Raw genomic sequence first — 26,979 nt, 5'->3', positions numbered from 1 at the left:
CTGGGAAAGAGGGGGAACTTCCTTTCTATCCATTCCACCATCCATTCCAGGGACTCACAGACAACCTATTGATGAAAATAGACCAATAATTCTGTGACATATTCATACACAGGATTTGGGAGGATCCTGCCTGGTTTGGAGAGATCAGGAATGACATCATAGAAACAGACACCTGCATGGAGCCCTAAGGACAGAATATGCCTGGAAGAGGAGGGAGCTTGGCCCAATCAGTTTCCTGGAGAGTCACTGAGGGAGAGTGGAGCTGGGTCTTGTGATGGTCATCATTGTCACAACCAGGCCTGCACCAGGTACGAGATCCAGATGGAGGACAGATTCCATCTGTGTATTGGTCAAGGTGATTCTTTTGACTATAGAAAATAAAACCCCAAACTTCACTAAGACTGTGAAAGCTGTTTTTCACTCAGGTGACAGAGGTGACCGCCCAGTGTGGGAAGCTAACTGTCCTTCCTGTGAAGATTCAGGATCTAGCCTCCTTCCATCTTGTAAGTCCACCATCTCCTAAGGCTGGACAGTCCTTGGCCTCCAGGTGTTACAGTGGGAGGATTGGTGAGGAAAAGAGAGCAGAATCCCCTAATTTACTTAAAAGTACCAGCCCAATCCTCCACTTCACTTTCACCTGCATTTGAATGGTGATTACTAGTACTTAAAAGAGCTTAGAAGCAAGAGGGGCTGGGAAAGATCACTCAAGGCCAGTGTGGTGGTGCTGGTGACAACCCCATGATATGGAAGGGAGCCATGACACTTTCTAGAGAGCCTGTAATCTCTGACACCATTGGCATCACATTTAGCAGTAGCAGGAGACCTCTGTAGGTAAGGATTTCCTGGCTGCCACAGGGCTGCATGGGGAAGTGTGAGGTCACCATTTGCTGAGCCTCGTGAGTGCAGATAGGAACAGTCAGGATGTGTGACTCACCCACAACCCAAGCATGATATGTCATTCACACTGGTCCTTCAGTGCAGTCTGCCTTCCTGAATGGGTCCCATATTGGATGGAGCAGAGGTGTGGGCAAAACACAAAGGAAAAAAGAACCCTTTTGGTTAAAGCTGTAGGACCCTGAGGTGTGAACTGCAGAGGCTACAGTGGCCCCTCATATCAGAGTTAGATCCAAGGGAAAGAGAACTCATATCTGCTCAGCCCACCAGGCCAGAGTCGGCAGGGTGCTTGAAGGACACTGGGCTTCTCTGGTGCCACCCTTTGGCATCCATGGAGCTCAGCAGCACTCAGCAGGTGCACCATTGTTCTTGAACACACGTGAGATCCCACCTGGGGGCTCCCAGAAATACATGGAGTAAGTTGGGGCATGAGCTATTTATGGGGGGCCAGGATCCTTGCGAGAGCAGATGGGGTTTGTGTCCATGACACACAGGGTAGTGTCACATTAGATCCCATAGTCATGGGCAGTGGTGTGAAGTCACCTCACATAGGACACCATGCAGTACCCTCCTCCAAACAGTGCTGTCCTTCAGGAAGTAAAAGGTGGCTTTGGCTCTACATGTGAGTCCTTACAAACAAACACAAAGAAAGATGGCACACCAAGAAGCACAGTGTTAGCCAGCACAGGCCACAGGCCTGTAGTCCCAGCACTCGGAGGCTGAGCAGTAGGATCTCACATTCAAGTCCAGCCAGATATAGCAAGTTCTTGTATGAAAACTAAAAAGATAAAAATGGCTGGGGTCTCCCTGGGTTCCATCCTCAATACAACAAAAAGCAATAAGAATGTGTAAGATGACGCAAAAAAGTGTCTCTAGGGATGTCAGGAATTCTAAATGTCCAAAAAGTTTATCTACCTGACAGAACTGTAAGAGTATGCTGGAGATGAATGAATAAGCATCCTGGAGATACAGAATCAAATTTCACATCATCAGAGAAAGAAGTGATATGCAAACAAAGAGGGAATGCTGGGTAAACCCTCTGGTGTTGCACTGGTGTAAGGGGGGTCAGAATCAACCCAGGCGTGTTTGACACGGGTGACAGATAGGTGATGGATGGATGATAGGTAGTAGGTAGAAAGATGATTGGTCACAGGTGGATAGATGATAGATGCTAGATACATAGATGACAGACAGATCATGATGGATGGATGGATGGATGGATGGATGGATGGATAGATAAGAAAGCTAGTGAGCATCCATTATTTCTTGGCTCCAGATGCCAAGAGAGCCTGCCAACAAGGACCCTCTGTGGCAATCAGCACAGGTAATGTCCAGATCTTGGCTTCTAAATCTCTCCCCCATGAAAGGAACCCATTTCCCCGGAGACAAGTTGACACCAGGACTGGGAAAGAGAAAGACCCGTGGAACCTGGAGTATCTTGTGATGACAGAAAATAACAGAGTTCTTTTCAAAAATGGGTTTTGTCAAAAGAAAAGACACAGGAGACAACATGAGAGATCTCCCAATGACCAAAGCAGGAGGAATTTCAGCGATGCCGTAAGCAAGTGTTGAGTTTAGCCCAGGGAATAAGCAAATCCGCAAGTTTATGCTAACACAGATAGGCTGCTGGATATTAACTGTGAAGAAGGGAAACCTGCTTCTTGAGTAACAAATGTTGAGGGTTGCAGGGATTAGAACGGTACTGCTCAGACAGTGCAGCTGGCCCTTGCTGCAGGTGGGCCGCTGTCAGCAGCTGGTGGGGAGCATGTGAGCTTAGGAAGGAACAGCCACTCCCATCTTCCTAAAAGTACATGCCCCGAAGTCCTCTAGTTACCATGGGGAAATGTCCTGCCCCCTGATGAATGGCAAGACCCTGCAAGGCAAGTGTGACCTGTAGGGACCCAGGGACTCAGGTCCCCAGGTTCCCGTGGCACATGCCAGTGTGATACTCTGCCATGTCATGCCCCATCTATGTGACTCTCCCCCCAAACCACATGCTCAGTGCAACCCCAGGGAAACCTCTGAGGGACCTGCCCACTCCACCATGAGCACCATGAGCACAGGCCATGAGCACTAAGGAGCCCCTCAAGCACATGAAGGGATCTCCTGTCACTTCCTGGACCAGGAAAGTGATCCTGCTGAGGAAAATGGGTGAGAGAGCTGAAGGAAATCTGTAGGTACATTTTTTTAATATATGTGGAGTGTTTGATCAGGATCAGCAGGGGTCTGTGGCAGATTCCAAAGGAATACTTCAATTTCATCATTCAAAATGCAGCTAGTCCATGCTCTCCAGTGAAGGTGACTGCTTCCCTAAATAAATCTGTCTATTCATCTGAAGAAATGATAGACTTGTGTATCTAAATTTAACAACTAAAAGTTGTTAGTAGACTTGGAGAAATGGCAGACTGTGGGTTAACGGAGGATCCACTCACAGATGTCAGGAGAGGCTGGCGGGCCTGTAAGCTTCTGGAAGGCAGACGAGAGGGCAGCAGCTTCACACTGGGCAGAACAGGCCCTGCCTCCTTTTAACCCAGGGAACCCTATCTGAGGGTGGAGTGTTATGTAATTCCAGTTCACAAATGATTCCTCAGGCTGGATGAGGCTTGCTGTAGTCGCTACCGTTTGTGGAGGGTCAACTACAGGTAAATCTTCAAACATTATTTCGTGGAATTCTCCAAAGCAAAGGAGGAACACATACCACCTTGTTTGAAAGATGAGGAAGCAGAAGTATAGGAGGGCAGAGGAGCTGACCAAGGTCAGAACCAGGGCTAACTGTCTTCCCTTTCCACCATATGCCCACCCCCCACGCAGTCACTGGGAAGGATCTCAAATTGATATGCAAATTCAGCAAGTGCCTGCATGTCCTCTTGGTAACATTCCCTCCAAAGGAGTTGGAGGAAGAAAAAGGCAGCACAAGAAAAGACATCTGGACAGAGCAGGGAGAGGTGTCCAGAGACAGGGTGGCCACCTTGGAGGCGACTTGGGCAGTCTGGATGCTGGGTCTGTGTTCTCAGAGACATGTCACTTCTGACCAAAGGAAAGCTTCACAGGAACACCCACTATGCCAGACTGAGCAGGATCTGTGGGAATACCCACTGAGGTTGCCATGGAAACCAGCCCATTTCCCTGCACTGCTCAGAGCTCTGTTTTTTTTTTTTTTTTTTTTTAATTTATTTTTATTGTAAACAAATGGGATACATGTTGTTTCTGTTTGTACATGGAGTAACAGCATACCATTTGCGTAATCATACATTCACATAGGGTGATGAGGTTTGAGTCATTATGTTAATTTTTCCTTCCCCCCACCCTTCCCACCCCTCTTTTCCCTCTATACACTCCCTCCTTCCTCCATTCTTGCCCCCCTCCCACCCCCAATTATGTGTCATCATCCGCATATCAGTGAGATTATTCTTCTTTTGGATTTTTGAGATTGGCTTATCTCACTTAGCAAAATATTCTCCATTTTCATCCATTTGCCTGCAAAGACCCATGATTTTATTATTCTTTATACCTGAATAATATTCCATTGTATATATATATACCACAGTTTCTTTGTCCATTCATCAATTGAAGGACATCTAGCTTGGTTCCACAGTCTGGCTATTGTGAATTTAGCAGCTAAGAACATTGATGTGGCTGTATCTCTGTAGTATGCTGATTTTAAATCCTCTGAGTGTAGGCCAAGGAGTGGGATAGCTGGGTCAAATGGTAGGACCATTCCAACTTTTCTAAGGAATCTCCACACTGCTTTCCAGAGTGACTGCACTACTTTGCATCCCCACCAGCAATGTATGAGCATACCTTTTTCCCCACATCCTCGCCAACACCTGTTGTTGCTTGTATTCTTGATAATCCCCATTCTAATTGGGGTGAGATGGAATCTTAGTGTAGTTTCGATTTGCATTTCTCTTTTTTTAAATTTTTTTATTTATTTATTTATTTTATTTTTTTTTATTATTGTAAACAAATGGGATACATGATGTTTCTCTGTACATGGCATAAAGGCAAACCATTTGTGTAATCATAAATTTACATAGGGTAATGTTGTTTGATTCATTCTGTTATTTTTTCCCCTTCCCCCCACCCCTCCCACCCCTCTTTTCCCTCTATACAGTCCTTCCTTCCTCCATTCTTGCCCCCCTCCCTAACCCTAACTCTAACCCTAAAAGTAAATACTCCCACCCCCCACTATATGTCATCATCCACTTATTAGTGATATCATTCGTCCATTGGTTTTTTGAGATTGGCTTATCTCACTTAGCAAGATATTCTCCAGTTTCATCCATTTGCCTGCAAAATGCCATAATTTTATCATTCTTTATGGCTGAGTAATATTCCATTTTATATATATACCACAGTTTCTTTATCCATTCATCAATTGAAGGACATCTAGGTTGGTTCCACAATCTGGCTATTGTGAACTGAGCAGCTATGAACATTGATGTGGCTGTATCTCTGAAATATGCTGATTTTAAGTCCTTTGGGTATAGGCCAAGGAGTGGGAAAGCTGGGTCAAAAGGTGGTTCCATTCCAAGGTTTCTAAGGAGTCTCCACACTGCTTTCCAGAGTGGCTGCACTAATTTGCAGCCCCACCAGCAATGTAAGAGTGTACCTTCTCCCCACATCTTCGCCAACACCTGTGTTTGCTTGTATTCTTGATAATCGCCATTCTAATTGGGGTGAGATGGAATCTTAGGGTGGTTTTGATTTGCATTTCTCTTATTACTAGAGATGTTGAACATTTTTTCCATATGTTTGTTGATTGTAGATCTTCTTCTGTGAAGTGTCTATTCATTTCCTTAGTATAGCCATTTTGACAATATTAATTCTTCCTATCCAAGAACATGGGAGATCTTTCCATCTTCTAAGGTTTTCTTGAATTTCTTTCTTTAGTGTTCTGTAGTTCTCATTGTAGAGGTCTTTCACCTCTTTTGTGAGATTGATTCCCAAGTATTTTATTTTTTTCGAAGTTATTGTGAATGGGGTAGTTTTCCTGAATTCTCTTTCTGAAGATTCATCGCTTATGTATAAAAATGCCTTACATTTATGTGCATTGATCTTATATCCCGCTACTTTACTAAATTCACTTATGAGATCTAAAAGTTTTCTGGTGGAATTTTCTGGTTCCTCTAAGTATACAATCATATCATCAGCAAATAGGGATACTTTGAGTTCTTCTTTTCCTATTCGTATCCCTTTAATTTCTTTGGTCTGTCTAATTGCTCTGGCTAGAGTTTCAAGGACGATATTGAATAGAAGTGGTGAAAGAGGGCATCCCTGCCTTGTTCCAGTTTTTAGAGGGAATGCATTCAGTTTTTCACCATTTAGAATGATATTAGCCATGGGCTTAGCATAGATGGCCTTTACATTGTTAAGGAATGTTCCCACTATCCCCATTTTTTCTAGTGTTTTCAGCATGAAGGGGTGCTGTTTTTTTATCAAATGCTTTTTCTGCATCTATCGAAATAATCATGTGATTCTTGACTTTAAGTCTATTGATATGGTGAATTACATTTATTGATTTCCGGATGTTGAACCAACCTTGCATCCCTGGGATGAAACCCACTTGATCATGGTGCACTATCTTTTTCATATGTTTTTGTATGCGATTTGCTAAAATTTTGTTGAGAATTTTTGCATCGATGTTCATTAAGGATATTGGTCTGAAATTTTCTTTCCTCGATGTGTCTCTGTCTGGTTTAGGAATCACGGTAATATTGGCTTCATAGAATGAGTTTGGGAGAGTTCCCTCCTCTTCTATTTTATGGAATACTTTGAGAAGTATTGGAATGAGCTCTTCTTTAAAGGTTTTGTAGAACTCGGCTGAGAACCCATCTGGTCCTGGACTTTTTTGTTGGTAGGCTTTTGATGACTTCTTCTATTTCATTACTTGAAATTGGTCTATTTAAATTGTGTATGTCCTCCTCGTTCAGTTTAGGCAATTCATATTTCTCTAGAAACCTGTTGATATCTTTGAAATTTTCTATTTTGTTGGAGTATAGATTTTCAAAATAGCTTCTAATTATGTTTTGTATTCCAGTCGTGTCTGTTGTGATATTTCCTTGTTCATTCCGAATTTTAGTGATTTGGGTTTTCTCTCGTCTTCTCTTTGTTAGTGTGGCTAAAGGTTTATCAATTTTGTTTATTTTTTTGATGAACCAACTATTTATTTTGTCAATTTTTTGTAATGTTTCTTTTGTTTCAATTTCATTGATTTCAGCTCTGAGTTTAACTATTTCCTGTCTTCTACTACTTTTGGTGTTGGTCTGTTCTTCCTTTTCTAGGGCTTTGAGCTGTAGTGTTAGGTCGTTTATTTGTTGAGTTTTACTTCTTTTATTAAATGTGCTCCATGAAATAAATCTTCCTCTAAGTACTGCTTTTATAGTGTCCCAGAGATTTTGATATGATGTTTCTTTGTTCTCATTTACCTGTAAGAATTTTTTAATTTCCTTCCTAATACCTTCTGTTATTCATTCATCATATAACAGCATATTGTTTAATCTCCAGGTGTTGGAGTAGTTTCTGTTTTTTACTCTTTCATTTATTTCTAACTTCAATCCATTATAATCTGATAGAATACAAGGTAGTGTCCCTATCTTCTTGTATTTGCTGACATTAGCTTTGTGGCATAATATATGGTCTATTTTAGAGAAGGATCCATGTGCTCCTGAGAAGGAAGTGTATTCGCTCTTGGTTGGATGGTATATTCTATAAATGTCTGTTAAGTCTAAATTATTGATTGTGTTATTGAGATCTATGGTTTCTTTGTTCAATTTTTGTTTGGAAGATCTGTCCAGTGGTGAGAGAGGCGTGTTAAAATCACCTAGTATTATTGTGTTATGGTCTATTTGGTTTCTAAAATTGAGAAGGATTTGTTTAACATACATGGATGAGCCACTGTTTGGGGCATAGATGTTTATGATTGTTATATCTTGCTGATTTATGCTTCCCTTAAGCAGTATGAAATGTCCTTCTTTATCCCTTCTGACTAACATTGGCTTGAAGTCCACATTATCTGAAATGAGGATGGATACTCCAGCTTTTTGCTGAGTCCATGTGCATGGTATGTTTTTCCCCATCCTTTCACCTTTAGTCTATGGGTATCTCTTTCTATGAGGTGAGTCTCTTGCAGGCAACATATTGTTGGATCTTTCTTTTTAATCCAATCTGCCAGTCTATGTCTTTTGTTTGATGAGTTCAGGCCATTAACATTCAGGGTTATTATTGAGATATGATTTGTATTCCCGGTCATTTAGTTCATATTTAAAATTTTATTTATTCATTTATTTTTTGACACATCTTGGTTCCTTCTTTATTTGACAATTCCTTTATGGTAATTCCTCCCTTTGCTGATATGCTTCTTTGTTTTTTTTCTCTTCTTCATGGAATATTTTGCTGAGAATGTTCTGTAATGCTGGCTTTCTTTTTGTAAATTCCTTTAGCTTTTGTTTATCATGGAATGATTTTATTTCATCATCAATTTGAAGGTAAGTTTTGCTGGGTATGAGATTCTTGGTTGGCATCCATTTTCTTTCAGAGCTTGAAAAATGTTGTTCCAGGCCCTTCTAGCTTTTAGGGTCTGGATTGAAATATCTGCTGATATCCGTATTGGTTTCCCCCTGAATGTAATTTGGTTCTTTTCTCTCACAGCCTTTAAAATTCTGTCTTTATTTTGTATGTTAGGTATTTTCATTATAATGTGCCTTGGTGTGGGTCTGTTGTAATTTTGTGTATTTGGAGTCCTATAAGCCTCTTGGACTTGATTTTCCATTTCATTCTTCAGATTTGGAAATTTTCTGATATTATTTCATTGAGTAGATTATTCATTCCTTTGGTTTGTTTCTCTAAGCCTTCCTCAATCTCAATAATTCTCAAATTTGGCCTTTTCATGATATCCCATAGTTCTTGGAGATTCTGTTCATGATTTCTTACCATCTTCTCTGTTTGTTCAACTTTGCTTTTGAGATTAAATATTTTGTCTTCAATATCTGAAGTTCTGTCTTCCAGGTGTTCTATCCTATTGGTTATGCTTTCTATGGAATTCTTAATTTGGTTTATTGTTTCCTTCATTACAAGGATTTCTGTTTGGTTTTTTTTCAATATCTCTAACTCTTTATTGAAATGATCTTTTGCTTCCTGTATTTGCTCTTTTAACTGTCGATTGGTGCTATCATTCAATGCCTGAATTTGCTCTTTCTTCTCATCATTAAATGCCTGCATTTGCTCTTTCATCTCATCGTTTGCTTCCCTAATCATTTTAATTATGTACATTCTGAGCTCCCTTTCTGTCATTTCTTCTGCCATGCTGTCGTTTGATTTTATTGATGTAACATCTAGATTTTTTGGGGGCATTTTCTTTCCTTGTTTTCTCATAATGTTCAGGAATCAGTGGGTCATTAAGATATTGCAGATTTCCTCTATCGACTTATAATGTCCCTGAAGATTGGTAGTATATCCCCTCTTATCCTTCAGTAGCCTGCAGTCTTGGAGGAAGTTGATAATGTGGAGCTCCACGAAGAAGCTGCCTCCCTAGGGGTGGTGACCCTCAGGTGGGGTATATTCCCTGCTAGTGGACAGAGGTGCCTCCACTTGTTGACCAATGGTCATCCAACGGGGAACTAGGCTGCGGGCTGAGGCAAGTCCTGTTTGTGCCTGTGTCTCTGGTTTTCCGTCCCTGTGGGAAAACCTCACCCGGCAGGGAAGACTCACTCGGTGGGGAATTCTTGCTGATCAGTTCCCCTCCTAGAGGTTCCCCTCAATCTACAACTACCGCCTGGGCTGGGCTGTCTTCCTCTGCAACGTTCCCAGGGGCCGGGACCTACCTCCTGGGCCTGGAATCCTCACCCTTCGCAGGCGAGTCTCCTTAGGCTGCCTGTCCCAGAGAATCTGCCTGCAGTCCAGGAAACTTCGCTCCGCCCCTAGGCGTGTCTCTGTGCAGCTCTTCCAGCAAGAAGCCACCTAGCTCCTGGGACCCTGCTGTGCACCTAATTGCCTGGCTATGTGGCCCCTCCTCTGAGCCGCCACCTGGAGCCCTGTACAATAGCTCGGATACCCAGAGACCCACCACACACCTCCTCCTCCGGACAGCGGCCGGGTTTCCGATGCAGTCACTAGGAGCTCAAGCAATTCACTTCGTGTCTCCTCCTCCCGCCAACCGCCCGTAGCCCTAGGCAGTCACTCCAAGTCCAAGTGACCCGCCCTGTTCCTCCTCCTCCTCCTCGGGGTAGCCCCCCGTGTGTTCAGTAGCGGTGGCTCCGAGACCAAGTGACCCACCACGCTCCTCCTCCAGGCAGGCCACTGGTGTTCAGGAGCGGTCGCTTTGAATCCAATCAACTCACCACTCGCCTCTTCCTCTGGCAACCGCCTGTGGCTCTGATGCAGTCACTCCTAGACCAAGCGACCCGCCGCACTTCTCCTCTTCCTCCGGGCAATCCCCCGGTGTTCAGGAGCAGTCTTTCTGAGTTCAAACAGCTCGCCACGCAGCTTCTCCTCTGGCAACTGCCTGTGGCTCTGATGCAGTCACTCCTAGACCAAGCAACCCACCGCACTTCTCCTCTTCCTCCAGGCAACCCCCTGCTGTTCAGGAGCGCTCACTCTGAGTTCAAACAGCTTGCCAAGCAGCTCCTCCTCTGGCAACTCTCTGTGGCTCTGATGCAGTTACTCCAGACCAAGGGAACTGCCGTGCTCCTCCTCTTCCTCCAGGCAACCCCCCGGTGTTCAGAAGCGGTTGTTCTGGGTCTAAACAGCTCGCCATGAAGCTCCTCCTCAGGCAGCTGCCCGGAGCCCCAGTGGTTGCTCCGAGTCCAAGCGCTGTGCTGAGCCACCTCCTCAACGATGATCCCAGTTGTCCGTGTTTACCGCTCCAGTGGGGGGAGGGGCGTCTCGCTGAGCAACTCTACTTCATAAAGTTCCCTACGTTCTGGGGCTACCGCCCCATCTGGGACGCCTCCCCAGTGGGAGAGACTCACCCGGCAGCTTTGAGTTGGTCCCAAGTTTCTCACTATCTCCTCTTTTGAATCTTGCATCCTGGAGCAACGTGAAATGCAGCCGCCCCCTAGTCCGCCATCTTGAAACTCTTGCATTTATCTTATAACTAAAGATGGTGAATATTTCTTAATGTTTGTTGATTGCTTGTTGATCTTCTGTGAAGCATCTTTTCATATCCTTAGCCCATTTGCGATTGGGTTATTTGTATTCTTAGTGTAGAGTTTTTTGAGTTCTTTATATATTCTGGAAATTAGTGCTCTATCTGAAGTATGAGTGGCAAAGATATTCTTCCACTCTGTAGGTTCTCTCTTCACATTACTGATAGTTTCCTTTGCTGAGGGACAGCTGTTTAGTTTGAATTTATTCCAGTTATTGATTCTTGTGCTATGGGACTCATGTTAAGGAAATCTCATCCTAAGCCAACAAGTTGGAAGTTTTGGACCTACATTTTCCTTCTATTAGACGCAGCATCTTTGGTCTGATTTCAAGGTCCTTGATGCACTGTGAGTTGATTTTTGTGCAGGGTGAGAGATAGGGGCTTATTTTCATTCCATTGCATATGGATTTCCAGTTTTCCCAGCACCATTTTTTAAAGAGGCTATCTTTTTTCCATTGCATATTTTTGGCAGCTTTGTCTAGTATTGGAAAATTGTATTTATTTGGGTTTGTGTCCATGTCCTCTATTCTGTACCATTGATGTACTTGTCTATTTTGGTACCAATACCATGCTGTTTTTCTTACTATTGCTTTGTAGTGTAGTTGAAGTTCTGGTATTGCGATTCCCCAGGTTTCATTCTTCCTGCTGAGGATTGTTTTAGCTATTCTGGGTTTCTTATTCTTCCAGATGAATTTCATAATTCCTTGCTCTATTTCTGTAAGGTATGTCATTGGGATTTTAATTGGAATTGCATTGAATCCGCATAGCACTTTTGGTAGTGTGGCCATTTGGACAATATTAATTCTGACTATCCAGGAACATGGGAGATCTTTCCATCTTCTAAGGTCTTCCTCAATTTCTTTCTTCAATGTTTTGTAGTATTCATTGTAAAGATCTTTTACCTCTTTGGTTAGATTGATTCCCAAGTATTTTTTTTTTTTTGAGGCTATTGAAAATGGAGTTGTTTTCTGGGTTCTGTGTTCTTTGGACATGTACTCATGGTTTTTCATAGTCTCTGCCACAATACAATATTCCAACATCGTCTCGTACTTTCCCTGCACCAGCCCTGAAATGGGACACTTTTCCCAGAAATTCTCTTTCCTTTCATGAGAATTGCTATACAAAAGCCACCTGGCATTCCAGTGGCTTGGGAGGTTGAGGCAGGAGGATTGTGAGTTCAACGACAGTCTCAGCAACTTAGCGAGGCCCTATGCAACTTAGCACAACAGTGGCTCAAAATAAAAAAAAATAAAAAGGGCTGGGGATGTGGATCAGTGGGTATGTGGCCCTAGGTTCCATCCCTGCTCTAAAATAAAAATAAAAAGCTGGTATCTGGAAGCTCATTTGTAAGGGGGTCTCTGTGTATACATATGACGCATGTATTTGCACACAGGCATACACATCTCTAATGCAATGTGTGTATGTATACATAGTCTACATACAGAAAAACTAAGATCACACCGATGCCTCCTGCGACCCACTCCCCATGTTCATTCTTACTTCTTTCCTTGTTCACAGCTCTCTTCTCCAACAGAGAAGCCCAGCCTCCACCACCCTTGATAGATTTACTTGCACATCAAGCCTCTCTTGCTGCCAACCTCTACACCCAAGACACACCCTGCTCACCCTGTGCAACCTCGTCCTTGATGACCGGCACCTACACCACCCTCACCTGCCCTATGGGATGACTTTCTCCAGCAGAAGGAAGGACGTGTGTTTTTACAGCAATTATTCTTTGGCTAGTCCCCTGACCCTTTAAGGGTTTGTTATTTGGTGTCAGATAACGGAGCAGGGACAGGAAGGCTGTCCTCTCTGCTAGATGGAGAGCTGACACTTAATATAGAACCCACAGGCAGCTTAGCAGAGCTCAGTGGAAGAAAACAGCAGGCTGGGTTAAGGGCACTTAAGGCTGTGCTTTCAAAAGACCGGTGAAACGTCATGTTTGTCTAGCAAAGATAAAAAATCTTGGTGGAGACACCGAGGAAGACTAGAAGGGAGCCCATCCCAGGAGGCGCTTCCCAGACATCTTTGACAGAACCCATGCAGACTTTGTAACAGCAGCCTGGGGGACTCTAGTTGACATGGAATGAAGAGAACAGGGAGGGTGTGCAGCACCTGGACGGTCACAGAGTGGTGACGAGTTTTGAGGCAGTGTGGGGATTTCTCTCACATGCTTCTGAAAAGGTCAGGTGGTCTATGTCAACCCTGACCCATCAACTGGTGGGCAGGTGGGCAGAGCAGCAATCAAAAAGCCACAAGGGGACTTCCAGCTTCAGTTCCAGCATGCAAAGAGCTTGGGAAGCACCCCTCCCATAAATACAAGCAGAGGCCAAGCAGACTGCAAATCACAGGCTTTTCTTGGACTCATCTCTGGCTCCTGTGTCCCCTCTGGCTTTCCTGTCCCTGCAGGGGTGGGAGGAAGTGGCTAGAAAACACTTGGGAAGGTCACAGGTCAGGGTTACACATCCACTGATGACTCAGATTGATTGATGATTCTAGGACTCTCCCCCTTGCCAACAGCAAAAGCTCCAGGATAAATAAGAGCACATGACAGGTCAAAGAGCAGGGAGACTGGGAAGTTCTTAACCCAGGGACAGAGAAGAAACACAACCAGGGACATGGAGGAATGTGAGGCCTCTGGTACCTTCAGCTACAGGAAACTGCAAAGAGCCAAGTCTCACCAGAGTAGCAAAACACACACGGAAGATGATTTCCTCATTTGTTATTACTTATATACATGTATAAATTATAAGTTGTTTATATACCATAATAAGTTTTCTGTATATATGTATAGAAAAACATTCCTGTAGGCAAGAAAATACACATGATTAAAAGATAAAGCATGCATCAGAATGACACACAGATATGACAGATCTTGATACTTTGAGAGAACTTTTAAAATAAGTGTGATTCATAGGTGAAGGGCTCTGAAGAAAAGGTATAGAGTATGGAAGTCTAGATCATGAAGGCAGACAGATGGAAACTCTAAGAAATGAGAAACAAAACAAATAGAAATAAACAAAAATGAAGATCGCCCTTCATGGCTCATCAGTAGATGGGACGGTCAAGAAAACAATCAGTGGACTTGAAGACAGATCAACAGAAACCCCCAAACCTACTGAAAAGCCAAGAGAGAGACAGAGACACAGGAAGGACACAATATCTGACTGCTGGGGATAATTCCCAAAGATACAAGGATCCCAAACTGGAAAAACAGAAGAAGAGGAAAGCAATCATGTGAAGCAATAATGACCAAGAATTTTCCAAAATTAATGACACACTCCAGATCACAGATCCAAGAAGTACAGAGAACACCACGCAGAAAATTATAAAAAAAAAACAAAGAAAAAATATTTACAAATCTACACTGAGGTATATCATATTCAAATTGCAGAAACAAAAAGAAAATCTTTAAAGAAGAGGGGGTGTGAAGCAGACAGCCTAGGAAGAACATGATAATTATAGCAGACTACTCCAAACATGCGATCAAGGGAGTTGACATAAGGTGTTGAAAGAAACGAATCACAAACCAATAAATCTAAATGAAGTGAGGATTTTTTTGGGGGTGAGATACCTGGTATTGAATCCAGGGGTACTCTACCACTGACCCACATCCCCAGTTGTTTTATTGTTTGTTTAGAGACAGGGATTCAACAAATTGCTGAGGCTGACCTCAAAGATGTGATCCTACTGTCTCCTACCAAATTGGTAGAATTACCAGCAAGGACCACCATGCCAGGCTGTGTCCAGTGAAATTATCCTTCAAAATTGAAAAAAAAGACTTTCTTGAAAAGGAAAGGAAGTCCATTTCTAGCAGACCTAACCATCAAATTTGTCAGAGAAAGAAAACACATAGGTCAGTAGCTCTGAGCTACGTAAAGAGAAGAAGTGTGTCTCAGGAAATGAATGAGGGTAGATTCAAATTTCTTATTTTTTCCTATCCCTAAGCAATTGAAAAGAAATATTTGAAGGGTTAACAAAAAATTTATTGAGTGATTACACTATGTAAATAAGTGAAATGGATGACAATGTCAGAAAAGATGAGACAGGATCTGGGAATACTATATCTGCATCTAGGCCAAGCATGGTGGTGCACACCTACAATCCCAGTGTCTCAGGAGGCTGAGGCAGGAGGATCACAAATTTAAGGCCAGCCTCAGCAACTCTGAGACCTTGTCTCAAAATAGAGCAACAAATTGACTAGGGACATGGCACAGTGCTTAAGCGTCCCTGGGTTCAATCCCAAAAACACGAAAAAAAAATCTACGTTTCATGTGAAACAGCATAATATTTGAAGGTAGACACAGATTAATCTGGAAATTATGTTCCAAACCAGAAATATATACTACAAATTCTTTTCAACCTACTGTTGGCAAGCTAACAGATAAAAGGCATCACCAAGCATTCAACTGCTAAAGAAGTCAGGAAAAGTGGTTCAAAAGAAAAAGAACAGAACAAGGAATAGAAAACAGTTACCAACCTGGTAGAGATTCATCTAACAATGCCAACAATCACTTTACATGTGAATGGCCTAAATACACCAACCAAAAACACCCAGGAATTTTCAGAATGGATTTAAGAAAAAAAAAAGGAAGAAAAGAAAACCAAGACCCACAAGAAACCCATGTCACAGTCACACAAAGTAAAAGGAAAGGGATGTAGCTCAGTGGCAGAGTGCTTGCCTAGTATACCCAACTCCCTGACTTCAATTGCTCACACCACAAAAAATTCCACCAGCAAACAGGATCCACCAACATATAAAATAAATTATACCTCATGACCAAGTGGACTTGCTCTAAGTATGTAACAATGGTCCAGCATTAGAAAATTCATCAATATAGAAGTTTGGGGGAATCACAAAATAATTCCAATTGATACACAAAGCATTTGACAAAAATGGAACACCCATTCACGATTAAAGGAAAAAAAAATAGCAAATGAGGAATCAAGAACTTGTCTAACTTGATAATATCATTTACCTTCTCGCCCCAAATGCCTACAATTAACATCATAGTTAAGGAGAAACTCAACACTTTCCTGATAATCAGGAACAAGGTAAAGACAACTTCTCCTATCACTCCTATTCAACATCACACTGAAAGATCTAGCTAATATGCTAAGACGAAAAGAGGAAACAGAAGGTATACAGCGAGAGAAGGAAATAAAATTTGTTCAAAGATGACATGCTTTTCTTTAGAAAAATAAAGGAAAGAATCAAGAAAAACTTAAGGAACTAAGAAGCACAGCAGAGCTTCAGGGCAGAATAATAACAGGACAACTGCTTTCCATCACTGCAGCAAAGGCCTGCTGTAACTTGGGCGGGGTGGGGGGGAGGGCGCGGAGTAGACACCATTGACAAGACAGAGAAATGCAGAAGAAAGGAAACAAACCCGAGGCAAGGCCATCCTGACCCTGTGTCTCCCAAGAAATCCCCACCTTCGACTCAGTCCTGGCCTGGGAGCTGAGGCCGGCCACTCCCGCGAGCTCCTTACCGCTGAGGCCACCGCCCCCCTCGCCTTGCCCGCAGCACCGCCCTAGGATGAAAGAGCCGCTGTTCCACTGGTTCACCCAGAGCTTCAGGGCGTCCTTCAGCAGCACCCCGTCAGGCTTTTTTCCCTTTCTTCTGGTGCCCCGCTTCACATAGCCGGAGCCAAGGCCGCAGGCCCAGCTAGCTCCGGAGGAAGCGGCGGCAGCGGCTGCGCGGGAAACGCAGACCGATGGGTGCCCAGCGCTGGCACTTTCGCAAGCGCAGCAGGAGGAGCGCATCCCGCGAACCTGCGCAGCCGCCCACCGGCCCCGCCCCACCCCGCTTACCCTGCGCAGCCAGCCCAGCCGCACAGGCAGCGTTAGCAGCACCCCCGAGCCCCTCTCAGCCCCGCCGACTGCACAGGCTCATCCCGGATTTCCGGGTCCCAACCCCGGGCTGGGAACGGCGGGTGGTGCAGGGAGCGAGACCCCAGGCGCGGCCCACCCCCGCCACCCCCTTACCGGTGAGATGACGGATCCCCTCGCGTGCCCGCGGCGCCGCTGTGGCAAGAAGTACCCGCTGCTCCTCTGGGCCACCCAGAGCTTCAGGGTTCTTCACCAGCACCTCCTCGGGCTTGAGCCACATCCCGGGATATCCGGCTGCACTGTGGCGAGCCGCTTCGCATCGCCCGGCCACCAGCAGCACCAGGGCCAGTTGGATAGGCAGGAAACGGCTGCAGCAGTAGCGTGGGAATCACACACTTGCAGGTGCCCAGCGCTCACAGTTGGGGGAGCGCAGTGGGAGGAGCTCGCCCCGCGCAGCCCGCGCGCAACCGCGCGCGTCCCCGCCACCGTCCCGCCCAGCCTCGCGGGGGCTCCGCCCCAGGCCGCCCCCACCTAGCCGACTCCCGCTGCGCCTTGGGGGGCGGGTTTCTGCATCCCAGTGGCCTGACTCATGGTTCCCAAATGGAGTAAGGAGGTCCCATCCTGCTGCCAGGTCCCCACCCTCCCATGCCCGCACAGTTCGCAGGGAGCCCTGGGCAGCTGTGGGGCTCCAACCCCGGAGTGGCGGCTCCTGGGAAAGAGTTCAGGGTGGCAGGAGCTGCCCCCACATGCCTCATTCCAAGAGGTGGAGGAAGTACCTGGGGAAGAGAACTCTTGCTCTCCAAGCTGCGGGTTGACCAGCCCACAGCCCATTATCTCAGGAAGGACAGAATACACTAATGGAAACCAGTAAAGCAAGTGTGTTTGGGTTTTAAAGAACATTTTGCAGATCTCCCAAAAATAGCATGAAAAATAAAAACAATTATGTTCGGACTTGTTAGCACACTTTATTAAAGATTTATTTTAATTCACACATCATACTTTTCCATATTTATAGGGCACTGAATGAGATTCCACTACATTTATACAATGAGTAATGAGCCTATCAGGATAACTGGCATATCCATCACCTCAAACATCATTTCTTTGAGGGCACATTTGGGAAGCACTCCCAAGTGAACCACCTGAGCTGCAGGAAAGGCGCTCGTGAACATCTCCTCATATTCCTGAATGTGCTTCTGATGCAATCCATACACATTCACCCATACTTTCAATATTATTCAGTTTTATCTGTCAAATATTCAATAGGAAAGACGCATGGAAAGACAGGAATTTGAAACTTAGTTGGGAGGGGATGGGAAGAGGAGCATGGGGTAGAAAAGCCTGACTCCTCTCTTCCCACCCTGCAGTCTCCTGCCCATGTCTCCCATTACTCAAGTCTGGCAGAAGCTCATGGGAGGTCAGGATGCTCCAGGATGCAGTTTTCAGAGGTCAGCCTTCCAGCACAGAGCAAGGTGGAGAGTGTTGGAGAGGGTAGCTGGAGCAGGGGATGGAGAGCATCTAGCACAGGTGCTGACAGCTTCCTGTTGTCACTCCTTTGTGAGGGCTCACCACCCTTGATGGTATAATTGCATTTTATCCCCCAAAATCCATGTGTGGAAGTCCTAAACCCCAGTTCCTCAGAATGTGACCTAATGGAAATAGAGTCATTACAGATGTAATTAGTTGAAAATGAGGTTATTAGGGTGGGTTTTAATTCCATATGATAGGGGTTCTTACAAAATGAGACATTTGAACAGTGAGACCTACAGGGAGAATACCACGTGCATATTGGAGATATGGCCAAGAGGTGTCAGAAGCTAAGAGAAAGGGCTGGAGCAGTTCTTGCCTAGCACCCTCACAAGGAACCAACCTGGATCTCAGACATCCAGCCTGTTCCAATGCTGCTTCTGTGTTGAAAACTCCCGGTTTGTGGGACGTTGATAGGGCTGTCCTAGCAAAAGAATACAGATGCTTCCTGAATCCTGCTCACAGCTGTTCAGCAGCACATCAGTACCAACATTCAGAGAAAGATTCTGTTTGCTGACCAGCACTGGCTGATAGCAAGAGGGACCACAGTTCAACGTAGTGTTCTGGCTGGGTTTTGCACGTGTCTGTGCCCATGTAGGGAACAGAAGGAATGCTAGTAGCCCATGCCATTTCGCAGCAGCAGGAGGACCCTGTTAGCACTGATGGTAGGAGGAGCAGTGGATGGAGGACGAGGCCTCAGGGTCCCTGCTGCTGTTCAGTGTGATCTCTGTGGCAACAGTGAACATCACATAAGATTGTGGATTTAGATGGCTGTTCCCGTGTGCTGTGGAAGTGTTAAGGAGAAACAAGTGAACATGAACTATTCTCATGTGAAGCTCACCAAATGGCAAAATTCAAAGAATCCCTTGTCTTCATAATCGCAGGACACAAAAGGTCCTCTTCAGATCCTACAGAAAATCATTGCAAGGGGGACATGCTGAACCTCAATAGTTCCTCTACAAAGATGGGAACCCTGATGGGAAAGAAGTAGGACCTTAGATTTGTGAAGTGACCATTTGGTCAGATGCAGACAAAGCTGGACTGTCAAATCTCAGCTTTCTTTGCCTACATGGTAGCTTCTCCTTGCACTGGAGGAATTTTCCTTTATTACCCTCATGTGACTTCACCAGGGACTTTGTGTGAATGCCTGTTCTCCAGACCTTCCCCAGATGCACCTCACTGACTCCAGGAGCAGCATAAGAGAACTCCCAGCAGAGCCCAGCAGCTGGATTGAAGGTAGCCAGGGGATGGGGAAGGAGAAATAGATCATATCCTGAGCCACTTGTATCTTGCCCACTTATATATATATTGGGAATCAGCTGAGGATCAGGTAGGGGAGTGAATTCTAGAGTGTTCCACCAAGAAGGGTGAAGTGTAAGATTGGATTTAGTGATATTTACAAATATGCATACATTCACCTGGTATCCATGATTTAATATATTACATATTGGAGTGATAAAAATATTTTGGAAAATGTGGTATGAATATACTATGAGTACACTGAAAACCACTCAACGCTTTAAAATCTACTTGGAGAAAGCTGATAGTTTTGCAAATGTTTATTGTCCATAGCAATACCTCGGGCCCCTATAGATACCCCTGATATGATTAGAAGATTAATATTCTTGAATTACTATGATTGTATATGTAAAATTTATGTACATTATAAAACAATGTTTCAGAAATGAAATAAGTATTATAATAAATTTCTTCTAATATTCATATTTATGCCTATATATCTATTTTTCATATTTTCTTTGAATTCATCTGCACATATTACTGGTTTCCTTAGCAATGAAGAACTTGAGAAAATCTCTCACCCATGTTAGTTTCTTTGCTTTTTCTTTTCTTTTTTTTTTTTTTTTTTTTTTTTCGGTGCTGGGGACCAAATCCATAGCCTTGTGCTTACAAGGCAAGCACTCTACTGACTGAGCTATCTCCACAGCACCCATGTTTGCTTTGTATTTAATGACAGTCATACTTTCAACCCTTTGAAAGTCACACCTAAACAGTTATAAGGGACACAGGGTTACCAGGATGCTGAAATTTTTTCATTGCATTTGGCAGATGGAAAAAGGAGAGAGAAGTCTAAAGGAAAGGACATTCAAAGATACTTTCCCCCTCCTACCCTGGACACAAATGCTCCACTGAACTTATACCCTGTGGCAAGAAAAGATCAGAGTCCCTCAGCCTGGAGCCCTTGGTGAAGCACATTTGGAGAGGCAGGCATGGTTAGGACATGTCTGTCCCTGCGGCCATTTGAGAAACATCACAGGGGCAAGGGACACAGCATGCTGACTTTGCGGTGATGAGCAGTCAGAGATGAAAGCACATCACCGTTCAAAACTTCACAACCATGGCACATGCTTGCAATCACATCTATTCAGGAGGCTGAAGCTGGAGTATCGTACATTCAAGGCCAGCCTCAGCAGCTCAGTGAGACCCTATCTCAAAATAAAAATTAAAAGTGGGGCTTGGACTCAAGCAGCCGCTGGGGCTCTGGGCGGCTGCCTGGGGAGGAGCTGCGTGGTGAGCTGTTTGGACCCAGAGTGACCGCTTCCGAACACCAGGGGGTTGCCCGGAGGAGGAGGAGAGGCCCAGCGGGTCGCTTGGGTCTGGGAGTGACTGCATCAGAGCCACGGGCGGTTGCCAGAGGAGGAGCTGCGTGGTGAGCTGTTTGAACTCAGAGTGGGCGCTCCTGAGTGCCGGGGGACTGCCCGGAGGAAGAGGAGGAGCACGGTGGGACGCTTGATCTGGGAATGACTGCATCAGAACCACAGGCGGTTGCCAGAGGAGGAGTTGTGTGGTGAACTGTTTGAACTCAGAGCTAGTGCTCCTGAGTGCCGGGAGGTTGCCCGGAGGAGGAGGAGGAGCGTGGTTTGTTGTTTGACCTGGGAGTGACTGCATCAGAGCTGCGGGCGGTTGCCGAAGGAGGAGCTGCGTGACGAGCTGTTTGAACTCGGAGCAGCTGCTCCAGAACACTGGTGGCCTGCCTGGAGGAGGAGAGCGGTGGGACGCTTAGTCTGTGAGTGACTGCATCAGAACCACAGGCGGTTGCCAGAGGAGGAGGCGAGTGGTGAGTTGATTGGACTAAAAGCAACCGCTCCGGAACACCGGTGGCCTGCCTGGAGAAGGAGCGTGGTGAGTCACCTGGTCTCGGAGCCACCGCTCCTGAACACCCAGGGGGCTACCCCAAGGAGGAGGAGGAGGAACAGGGCGGGTCACTTGGACTTGGAGTGACTGCCTAGGGCTACGGGTGGTTGGTGGGAGGAGGAGACCCAAAGTGAGTTGTTTGGATTCCTAGTGACTGCGTCGGAAACCGGGCGGCTGTCCGGAGGAGGAGGTGTGTGGCGGGTCTCTGTGTCTCGGAGCTATTGTACGGGGCTCCAGGTGGTGGCTCAGGGGAGGGGCTGCATAGCCAGGCGATTGGTGCAGAGCAGGGTCCCAGGAGCTAGGTGGCTTCTTGCTGGAAGAGCCGCACAGAGACACGCCTAGGGGCGGAGCGAAGTTTCCAGGGTGGCGGGCAGACTCTCTGGGAGAGGCAGCCTAAGGAGACTCGCCTGCAAAGGGTGAGGCTCCCAGGCCCAGGACGTAGGTCCGGGCCCCTGGGATCATTGCAGAAGAAGACAGCCCAGCCCAGGGGGTAGTTGTAGATTGAGGGGAACCTCTAGGAGGGCAACTGACTAGTGAGACGTCCCCACCGAGTGACTCTTCCCGGCCGGGGGAGGTTTTCCCACAGGGACGGTAAAGTCAGAGACATAGGCACAAACAGGCCTTGCCTCAGCCCGCAGCCTACTTCCCCGTTGGATGACCATTGGTCAACAAGTGGAGACACCTCTGCCCACTAGCAGGGAATATACACCACCTGAGGGTCACCACCCTAGAGAGGCAGCTTCTTCGTGGAGCTCTGCATTATCAACCTCCTCCAAGACTTCAGGCTACTGAAGGATAAGAGGGGATATACTAACAATCTTCAGGGACATTATAAATTGATAGAGGAAATCTGCAATATCTTAATGACCCACTGATCCCTGAACAATATGAGAAAACAAGGGAAGAAAATGCCCCAAACAAATCTAGATGTTACATCAATAAAATCCAACGACAGCATGGCAGAAGAAATGACAGAAAGGGAGTTCAGAATGTACATAATTAAAATGATTAGGGAAGCAAACGATGAGATGAAAGAGCAAATGCAGGCATTGAACGATCGCACCAATCAACAGTTAACAGAGCAAATTCAGGAAGCAAAAGATCATTTCAATAAAGAGTTAGAGATATTGAAAAAAAACCAAACAGAAATCCTTGAAATGAAGGAAACAATAAACCAAATTAAGAACTCCATAGAAACCATAACCAATAGGATAGAACAGCTGGAAGACAGAACTTCAGATATTGAAGACAAAATATTTAACCTCGAAAACAAAGTTGAACAAACAGAGAAGATGGTGAGAAATCATGAACAGAATCTCCAAGAACTATGGGATATCATGAAAAGGCCAAATTTGAGAATTATTGGGATTGAGGAAGGCTTAGAGAAACAAACCAAAGGAATGAACAATCTATTTGAAGAAATAATATCAGAAAATTTCCCAAATCTGAAGAATGAAATGGAAAATCAAGTCCAAGAGGCTTATAGGACTCCAAATACACAAAATTACAACAGACCCACACCAAGGCACATTATAATGAAAATACCTAACATACAAAATAAAGACAGAATTTTAAAGGCTGTGAGAGAAAAGAACCAAATTACATTCAGGGGGAAGCCAATACGGATATCAGCAGATTTTTCAATCCAGACCCTAAAAGCTAGAAGGGCCTGGAACAACATTTTTCAAGCTCTGAAAGAAAATGGATGCCAACCAAGAATCTTATACCCAGCAAAACTTACCTTCAAATTTGACGATGAAATAAGATCATTCCATGATAATCAAAAGCTAAAAGAATTTACAAAAAGAAAGCCAGCATTACAGAACATTCTCAGCAAAATATTCCATGAGGAAGAGATAAAAAATAAAGAAGCAAATTAGCAAAGGAAGGAATTATCCTAAAGGAACTGTCAAATAAAGGAGGAACCAAGTTGTGTCAAAAATTTTAAATATGAACCAAATGACTGGGAATACAAATCATATCTCAATAATAACCCTGAATGTTAATGGCCTGAATTCATCAATCAAAAGACATAGACTGGCAGATTGGATTAAAAAGAAAGATCCAACAATATGTTGCCTGCAAGAGACTCACCTCATAGAAAGAGATACCCATAGACTAAAGGTGAAAGGATGGGGAAAAACATACCATGCACATGGACTCAACAAAAAAGCTGGAGTATCCATCCTCATTTCAGATAAAGTGGACTTCAAGCCAATGTTAGTTAGAAGGGATAAAGAAGGACATTTCATACTGCTTAAGGGAAGCATAAATCAGCAAGATATAACAATCATAAACATCTATGCCCCAAACAGTGGCTCATCCATATATGTTAAACAAATCCTTCTCAATTTTAGAAACCAAATAGACCATAACACAATAATACTAGGTGATTTTAACACGCCTCTTTCACCACTGGACAGATCTTCCAAACAAAAACTGAACAAAGAAACCATAGATCTCAATAACACAATCAATAATTTAGACTTAACAGACATTTATAGAATATACCATCCAACCAAGAGCGAATACACTTTCTTCTCAGAAGCACATGGATCCTTCTCTAAAATAGACCATATATTATGCCACAAAGCTAATGTCAGCAAATACAAGAAGATAGAGACACTACCTTGTATTGTATCAGATCATAATGGATTGAAGTTACAAATTAATGAAAGAGTAAAAACAGAAACTACTCCAACACCTGGAGATTAAACAATATGCTACTATATGATGAATGGATAACAGAAGATATTAGGAAGGAAATTAAAAAATTCTTAGAGGTAAACGAGAACAAAGAAACAACATATCAAAATCTCTGGGACACTATGAAAGCGGTACTTAGAGGAAGATTTATTTCATGGAGCGCATTTAATAAAAGAAGTAAAACTCAAAAAATAAATGACCTAACACTACAGCTCAAAGCCCTAGAAAAAGAAGAACAGACCAACACCAAAAGTAGTAGAAGACAGGAAATAGTTAACCTGAGAGCTGAAATCAACGAAATTGAAACGAAAGAAACAATACAAAAAATTGACAAAATAAATAGTTGGTTCTTCGAAAAAATAAACAAAATTGATAAACCTTTAGCCACACTAACAAAGAGAAGACGAGAGAAAACCCAAATCACTAAAATTCGGAATGAACAAGGAAATATCACAACAGACACGACTGGAATACAAAACATAATTAGAAGCTATTTTGAAAATCTATACTCCAACAAAATAGAAAATTTCGAAGACATCAACAGGTTTCTAGAGACATATGAATTGCCTAAACTGAGCGAGGAGGACATACACAATTTAAATAGACCAATTTCAAGTAATGAAATAGAAGAAGTCATCAAAAGCCTTCCAACAAAGAAAAGTCCAGGACCAGATGGGTTCTCAGCCGAGTTCTACAAAACTTTTAAAGAAGAACTCATTCCAATACTTCTCAAAGTATTCCAGAAAATAGAAGAGGAGGGAACTCTCCCAAACTCATTCTATGAAGCCAATATTACCCTGATTCCTAAACCAGACAGAGACACATCGAGGAAAGAAAAATTCAGACCAATATCCTTAATGAACATTGACACAAAAATTCTCAACAAAATTTTAGCAAATCGCATACAAAAACATATTATAAAGATAGTGCACCATGATCAAGTGGGTTTCATCCCAGGGATGCAAGGTTGGTTCAACATCAGGAAATCAATAAATGTCATTCACCATATCAATAGACTTAAAGTCAAGAATCACATGATTATTTCGATAGATGCAGAAAAAGCATTTGATAAAATACAGCACCCCTTCATGCTCAAAACACTAGAAAAAATAGGGATAGTGGGAACATTCCTTAACATTGTAAAGGCCATCTATGCTAAACCCATGGCTAATATCATTCTTAATGGTGAAAAACTGAAAGCATTCCCTCTAAAAACTGGAACAAGGCAGGGATGCCCTCTTTCACCACTTCTATTCAATATCGTCCTTGAAACTCTAGCCAGAGCAATTAGACAGACCAAAGAAATTAAAGGGATACGAATAGGAAAAGAAGAACTCAAACTATCCCTATTTGCTGATGATATGATTGTATACTTAGAGGAACCAGGAAATTCCACCAGAAAACTTTTAGATCTCATAAGTGAATTCAGTAAAGTAGCGGGATATAAGATCAATGCACATAAATCGAAGGCATTTTATATATAAGCGATGAATCTTCAGAAAGAGAAATTAGGAAAACTACCCCATTCACAATAGCTTCGAAAAAAATAAAGTATTTGGGAATCAATCTCACAAAAGAGGTGAAAGACCTCTACAATGAGAACTACAGATCACTAAAGAAAGAAATTAAAGAAAACCTTAGAAGATGGAAAGATCTCCCATGTTCCTGGTAGGCAGAATTAATATTGTCAAAATGGCCATACTACCAAAAGTGCTATACAGATTCAATGCAATTCCAATTAAAATCCCAATGATGTACCTTACAGAAATAGAGCAAGCAATTATGAAATTCATCTGGAAGAATAAAAAACCCAGAATAGCTAAAGCAATCCTTGGCAGAAAGAGTGAAGCAGGGGGTATCGCAATACCAGATCTTCAACTCTACTACAAAGCAATAGTAACAAAAACGGCATGGTATTGGTACCAAAATAGAAAGGTGGATCAATGGTACAGAATAGAGGACACGGACACAAACCCAAATAAATACAATTTTCTCATACTAGACAAAGGGGCCAAAAATATGCAATGGAGAAAAGATAGCCTCTTCAACAAATGGTGCTGGGAGAATTGGAAATCCATATGCAACAGAATGAAACTAAACCCATATCTCTCACCATGCACAAAACTAAACTCAAAATGGATTAAGGATCTCGGAATCAGACCAGAGACCTTGCATCTTATAGAAGAAAAAGTAGGTCCAGAGCTTCAACATGTCGGCTTAGGACCAGACTTCCTCAACAGGACTCCCATAGCACAAGAAATAAAAGCAAGAATTAATAACTGGGATAGATTCAAACTAAAAAGCTTTCTCTCAGCAAAGGAAACTATCAGCAATGCAAAGAAAGAGCCTACAGAGTGGGAGAAAATCTTTGCCAATCATACTTCAGATAGAGCGCTAATCTCCAGAATCTATAAAGAACTCAAAAAACTCTACACCAAGAATGTAAATAATCCAATTGACAAATGGGCTAAGGAAATGAATAGACACTTCACAGAAGAAGATGTACAAGCAATCAACAAACATATGGAAAAATGTTCAACATCTCTAGTAATAAGAGAAATGCAAATCAAAACCACCCTAAGATTCCATCTCACCCCAATTAGAATGGCAATTATCAAGAATACAACCTGTCGGGGTTTCGGCCGGACCCCTGGCCCTAGGTGTGGCAAGGCTAAGATGGCGCCTGGCAGTGAGCCAGAGCAGTTAACTTTTGCACAAACTGA

This window comes from Sciurus carolinensis, unplaced genomic scaffold (assembly GCF_902686445.1).
Source record: "Sciurus carolinensis unplaced genomic scaffold, mSciCar1.2, whole genome shotgun sequence".
Taxonomy (NCBI): domain Eukaryota; kingdom Metazoa; phylum Chordata; class Mammalia; order Rodentia; family Sciuridae; genus Sciurus; species Sciurus carolinensis.
The sequence above is the reverse complement of the archived record's forward strand: the minus strand, read 5'-3'. Positions refer to the sequence as shown.